This window comes from Macaca nemestrina, chromosome 1 (assembly GCF_043159975.1).
Source record: "Macaca nemestrina isolate mMacNem1 chromosome 1, mMacNem.hap1, whole genome shotgun sequence".
NCBI classification, from domain to species: Eukaryota; Metazoa; Chordata; class Mammalia; order Primates; family Cercopithecidae; genus Macaca; species Macaca nemestrina.
In genome coordinates this window covers 23,309,314-23,315,886 of record NC_092125.1, presented here as the reverse complement: position 1 = coordinate 23,315,886, position 6,573 = coordinate 23,309,314, and the positions used below count along the sequence as shown (strand labels likewise).

The 6,573-nt window shown below is 44.3% G+C and overlaps 1 protein-coding gene across 3 annotated transcripts in view; it reads left to right on the top strand.

Annotated features, from left to right (window-relative positions):
• Positions 1–6,573, top strand: part of LOC105492957 (LIM homeobox transcription factor 1 alpha) — a 155,380-nt gene that overhangs the window by 38,729 nt on the left and 110,078 nt on the right. The window lies entirely within an intron of this gene.

Here is a 6,573-nt window from a genome sequence, read left to right as displayed (position 1 = left end):
TCACTTACATCTCATTGAGTCAAATGGGCAGCTCTTAACAGTAAAATTGTCTGGGAGGAGGGGCCTGAGGATGTGAGCTAAGTTAACGAATCCATGGCATCTACCACAGCTTACAAGCAAATGGCTTGGAGTCTTCAGAGAAGAAAAAAATTATATAATGCCTTAACAAATTCTCTGAACCTGAAGCCATCAGATTTTGTTTGAATTCTGACTTCTCTTTTGACCCTCTGCCAGCATGAACAAGTCACCTCTCCGTCCTTTGGCTGATATCTGTCTCAGCTACCTGGGAGCATGCTTGTGGAGTGCAGATAAAGTCAGATCCTGGAAGGACTCCGATTTTCATTTCTTTTTTGCATTAGGATAATTTGTTTTTGGTTAATTAGTAAACTGCTCTTTCCTCATGATTTTTATGGTGTTATTATTAAATTACTTTTGCCTGAATAGAACTGTAAGGTAAACAGGATACCAAAAAAGGTAACATGGACAGCTGTCAGCAACAGGAATTATTTCTTTATAAAAGGGGAAAAGAAAGTGCTAAGAGAAAAAGTCAGAAAGTTGCCTCAGCCTCTCTCCAACCAGGGGCAGAAGGAAGATAGAATGTGTAGCGAAGTGATTCAGTGCTATTCTTCAGTCAGCTTTGCTTTCCTTCCCTGCCTTGGGGCATGAGAAGTGCCGTGCTCTGAAGTTTTGTTTAGAAAAACACTCTGAATCATGTTGCTTTTGTGGCAACTATTAATTGCTTCCTGAATTTATACAGCATAAATAAAATAGGTTGCCAGGGAATGAATTACGCAGTGGATAAATGGTGGGTCATTAATGTAGCGTTGACCCTGAACCCAGAGGATGACGTGAGATCCGCGAGAGCTCTCAAGAAATTTACCAGAACCCATTTCAACTGGAGGTGATGTGTTTTAAATCCCCCTGTAATGCAATGAGGGAAATCAAATTAGATAATAGTTTGCAGAAATCTTCTGGGCCTGGAGCCCCACTCAGAAGGATTTTGTCCTCTTCTATTATTAGGCTTCACATTTAGGGGCTGGACCCGTGTCCCAGTGGTTCCCAGAATGGCTTTATTTTTTCCCCTTGTGGTGAGAGCCTGGGCTGACACATCTGAAATGCTTGGTGTGCATGTATGCTCTGTGCCTCTACTTTTTAATACTGTAGTTATTTTGTATTAATATGTACATTTCAATTTCGCCTTATTCTGAAGTCCAAGATCCTAACTAATACAAAGAGAAGGGTAAATCCAGAGTGCAATTTATTCATCCTGCTGCCTCCTTTATAACTTTCCCTGTAAAAATATTCAGGTATTTCCCATGTATCCCGCAGTTGGAATCATTGGAGCATGTGTATTAATTGTATCTATGGATAGTTGCATTTCTATGGGATTAAAAATAAGCTAGACTTGGAACTATTGGAGTTTCACCTCTCTACTCTCCTTGTTCTGAGTGGGTTCCACGAATTCAGAGCACCCCTCAAATAAGCAGAGTAATGAACATGGGCTGAGGGCTCACTGTGTATGATGCACATGCTGGATATTGTGGTGATGATGGAGGGGGTTCAGAAACATATGAAGGAGAGTTCACTTTCTTCTCAAGCCATTTACAAGTATCAATTCTGTAAATAATCCTATCAGGCTATTTTTTTTTTGGAGTGTTTTCTTTTTCCTTCTAGGTTTTCTAAACTCATTCTCACTGAACCAGATCCTGATCAGAAATGTACATGTCTCAAAAGGAAGGGAAGCCTCCATCCTGTTTAGGGAGGCAGCTTTGCCCGGGTCCGAGTGCCCTGTGGGATCCAGGTGGGGAGGTGTTGCCGCAACAGGGCTGCTGGGCTTCTCTCCAACTCCTCCTCATTTGCCATTTTTCTCTTGTGCTGTAAAAGTACAAGTACATCCGCCTCCATGGCCAGCCTCCTGTGTGTAATTCAGATGCCCCTAAGAAACTGCCTGCATGTGGACGAAAATGAGGGCATGTTAACCTTAAAGATTTCTTCTCTGGCTCCAGCCATCTCCCCCACCAAGTACTTGTGTGTGTGTCCCTGTACCAGCCTGGAAGCCCCAGTTTTTCCTGCCCAGCACCTCCCTGCGGTATTCTCTGCCGGTGAAACAGCTTGAGGGAGTCATAGGCCCTACTGCCAAGGGTGCCCACCATGAAGTTGCTAGTGTAGGGACCAAGAGGCAGGTGGTATCAGTGCTCCCAGGACCTCCAGCCCTCAAAGTGACCGTGGTACTGATTCCATAGGCAGCTGGGCGTTATGCTGTGTCCGTGGGCCTTGAAGCAGCAACGCTGCGCTCCCAGGCCTCTCCACTCTGCCCTCCCCATCTCCCCGTGGTAAGGTCTCAGCATGTGCTCATGGGGCTGGGAAGGGGACAGATGCTGCCCAGTGTCCGCCTGTCTCTCCTTCATGCCTGTGTGCGCTCTGTCTCACGCAACATACACATGCAAACACTGCACATACACAAGACAGAATGTCACCAAGGCAGCTACCCAACCAAGAAAGAAAAACCTTCCTCCTTCTGTCAAAAAATAAAATGTCCCCTTCACACCATGTCCCATGGACATACTGTGGGTGAGGGGGTGTGTATGCACCCATCGCCTGACCTTGACTCTGGCACTGTATTATGAGAGATGTCCAGTAGGTCCTTACTTGACCAGTGCACATCTACCTCCCATGACAGGATCTGAAATACTACCAGAGAGAAGCCCTTTGGGTGTTTAAGATTTCCAATTTTCAGAACGCCTGATTTAAAATCAATACTGCTGAGAGAGGTGCTCCTTGAATGTTTTTCCAGGCAGCACCCTTGTGAGGATCAACTCTTAGCTGCTGAAGTCAAGGTTCTAGGAGAGAGGCAGAGGTATTTGGTGCATCACGTGTGTCAGGAGTGGATGGGACTCTCTGAAACCGCATGGTGCCTCCTTGATGGTTTTGAGGTTTTTCCGGGGGGTAGAGGGTGCCAGATCTCAAGGCTGTCAGACACAGTGTGGGATTGTGGAACGCTGTGTTGTACTTCAGCCTAACAAGGAGTCAGGGTGACAAGGATTTAGTTTTACAGTGTTGGATTAAGGACCAAATACAAGATGACTTGGATAATTTCCACTTTGCTGGCTCCTTAGCTACAAGTAATTTATTCTAACCTTCTTCCATAATGCCAATTACAGCTGTTAGCACATACTTCAAAGCCAGTATTCAAAGTACAAAGCTATAGTTAAGATTTCTGAAGTTCCTCTGCTGATGTCCTGGGCCTGGGGGGCTTTAAACCAAGGTTGGAATGGGTAGAGATGAAAGGAAGTAGGGCTTTTCCTGAATATTCTTTGGTTAGTGTGGATGTTGGGAGAGGGGAGTTTAGGAAGGTGGCTGGAATCAACCCAAAGGAGGGAGTGCCCAGAGAGGAGTTGTAGATATGGTTTGTGGGGACATCCCCTTCATAAACATAAAAGTTGTGACTTACTAGAGACTTTTACTAAACAGGGAGGGGTAGAGAACAGAATGAAAGGGAAAGATGAAGATAGAGAACAGCCCTAATAAGAGAATTAATTGATAAGACGTGCCTTGCCGAACATGTCAAGAGAGACAAACAGTGCAACTCCAGACTGTCCTGTCTTGTGTAGGTATCTGATCAGTAACCTAACCTAGGGGCTGGGAAGCAGGAGAAGGAACTAGGTCACCAGTCTAGCAGGAGCCTCTGGGGTGTTGGTGTTCAGGGCTTCTGCCTGGGATGAAGTGGGGCTGCCTGTGATTGCTGTGCTCCAACTGATGCCAAGTGGAATCCATCCACCACTATAGTTATGCCCTCATTACTCAGATAATTCTAACAATTATTGGGTGCTTAGTATGAGTAAAGACAACATGCTGGCTACTGTAGAAAACAGAAACTGCCAGTTTTGCTTAAAGGGAGAAGATGCTGGACCCTAGAAATCTTGTGGGTGTGGAGACCATGAACATCTGTGTCCTCTCTTGGTTCAAGCCCTGAGAGACTAAAAAAAGAGAAAAGAGATGGGATATACAGAATGAGAGTTAATAAAAAAATAAAAAGATATTGGAAGAAATTACAGTTTTGAAAAGGTAGAGAAAAAACTAGAAGAAACAAATGAAGAAAGAAAAAGCTAAGACCTAAAGAAGGAAAAAGGTCAATAAGATGGGGGACCAGCTAGAAAGGGGACTGATCTCACATTAGAGCTACTGCACCCTGTTTCCTGTCAGATCTTAAAGGCAGAAAAGGGTGACTTGCGAAAATGCTACCACTGACCTGGGGGCACCCTGCACTTAAGATGCAAATGTAAAAGCGAAGTTGCTTGAGCCCTTTTTGAAGCATCTGGGATGCTGCATTCATAGAAGTTGGTTCCAGGAGGGTAGGGGGATGTTCTTAGGCCCCTTTGCCATGCTCTCTGCTTTGTTCTGGAGCTCAGATGTTGCACATGTGGTGACTGTCCTCAGGCTACTCCCCTCCCCCCCCACCTGCTGCCACCCTCAGGCATGTTCCGTAAAAATGACTGAGACGGCAGTTATTTCTCAAGGAGGTGTGAGCTTGTGGAGATATTTGCTTAGGGAGCTGGCTTGGTTGCCTCTCTCTGTTTGTTGTTAACACTCCTTGCCATTGCTGTGGGGTGAGGGCTGCCCCTGCCATCTCTAGCATAACCACTCAGTGCCTTCATTACCTCAGCTACCTAGCTCAGCCATGATTTCTGAAAGCAGTTTGGGAAATGTCAGCCAAGGGGTTCCTCCTGCGATGCTGTTTTTTTTTTGTTGTTGTTATCTGCAGGGGTAAGTGAGAAAATGTTGAGATTTTCTGAAGAGGGCTTTTCCAGTTTTCTTAAAAATACCTTAGCTTTCATGTATACTCCTATGAGACTGGCTTGCATGCCTGCTTCAGTGAACTCATCTGTCCTCTGGCTTCTCTTGGTTTGACCAGCAAGAGGCCCTGGCAGAAGAGCTGAAGGCAGAAGGGAAATGAGCTGGGAATTTATTCCCCCAGCTTGTTCGTGGGTTCTGGTAACTGCTCCCTTCAGGCCTAGGGCTGGCAATAGCTCCCTGAAGTTTCCAGCCTGGGATTCCATACCATTTTTTGTTGCTTTCCTTAAGCCCTGCCCACACCTTTAAAAAACTCTTCTCTATTACCCAACCCTGACCCCAATAACAACAACAACAACAACAAAAAAAAAAAAAAAAAAAAAAGAAGGTATGTGTGACTACATATGAAGAAGTTGGTTGATCATTTTAAAGAACGGTTCATGACATAAGGCAGATTTTGCCTTGTTCTAAATGAAATAGCAGAATGCTTCTTCTAAATGAAATATCAGGTAAGGAGTGGAGGAGATGGGTGTCTAGGGTTTAGGATAGGTGTTTCTATGATATGGATCAGATCAGCTAGGCCGTTAAGCTGGGATGAAGGGCAGCTTTTGGTTTAATCATCTGCTGTTCCCTCTTGAAATTATTTATACTTTTATATGTAATTCTTAGTTTTTCAACATGGAACCCTGCATTTTCACTTTGACACTGGGTCCCATAAATTATGCTGATCCTGCTGGGATGAACTTACCTGTGGACTCTAGATTGTTTCTGATTGGCATAAGTTGAGCATGACTAACCCTCAGTCAATGATGAGGATATAAGGCCATTAGACAAGAATGCTACTTCTTCAGAGGACTTTTTTTTCCCTCTGATATTCAGTCTCTTTGTGTGAGCTAGAGAGGTATAATTGGAAAGGATAATTCCTTTATATTTGGTTCCGTTCCATTTTCTTCCATCGAAGTCCAAATATAAATCCCTATCATTCATTGGCACATAACAAACCAAGCCAAAAGTTAGCAACTGGAAATAACAACCACCATTTACTTTGCTAATTAATCTGCAGTAGGGTAGGGCTCAGCAAGGATGGTTTGTTGCTGTTTGGTACGGTGTCTGCTGTGGGTGGACCAGCTGGGGATGGAAGATCTGTTTCCAGGATGGCTCACACATGTGGCCGTTAAGTTGGTCCTGGCTCTTGCCTGGGAGCTTGGCTGGGGATGTTGGCTTGGGGATCTTATTTCCTTTCCATTTGAGCCTCTACATAGAGTTGCCTGGGCTTCCTTACAGCATAGAGGCTGGATTCCAAGCATGAATGATCCGAGAGACAGGAAGTGGAACTTACCAGTCTTTTAAAACCTGGGCTGGGAAACTGGCACAGTGTGACTTCCACTGTCATAGAGCCCATCTAGACTCATGGTGGGTGAAATGGTCCCAGTTCTTGGTGGGAAAAGAGTCAAATAATTTGTAAATAGATGTCTTTAATTTGGATAAGCATACTTGTTTTATGTATGAAAAAAACTAAAAGTAGCAGCACAATGAAATTTTCTCAGAGCAACAGCAAATAGGGCCAGAGCTGGACTTAGAGCTCATAAGCTCCTGATTTCCCAGCTGTACTGTGCCTATCATACCATACTGCTCTTTTACTAATCTAATATACAGCAATAACTCTTCCTTGTCCTCATGGCCCTGGTTTTCAACCTCAAAACCCATTAGAATAATAATAAGGGAGAAATTCCAGTACTTTTTTAGAACTGCTAAAATAGAGTCCAGGCATTTGAAAACAAA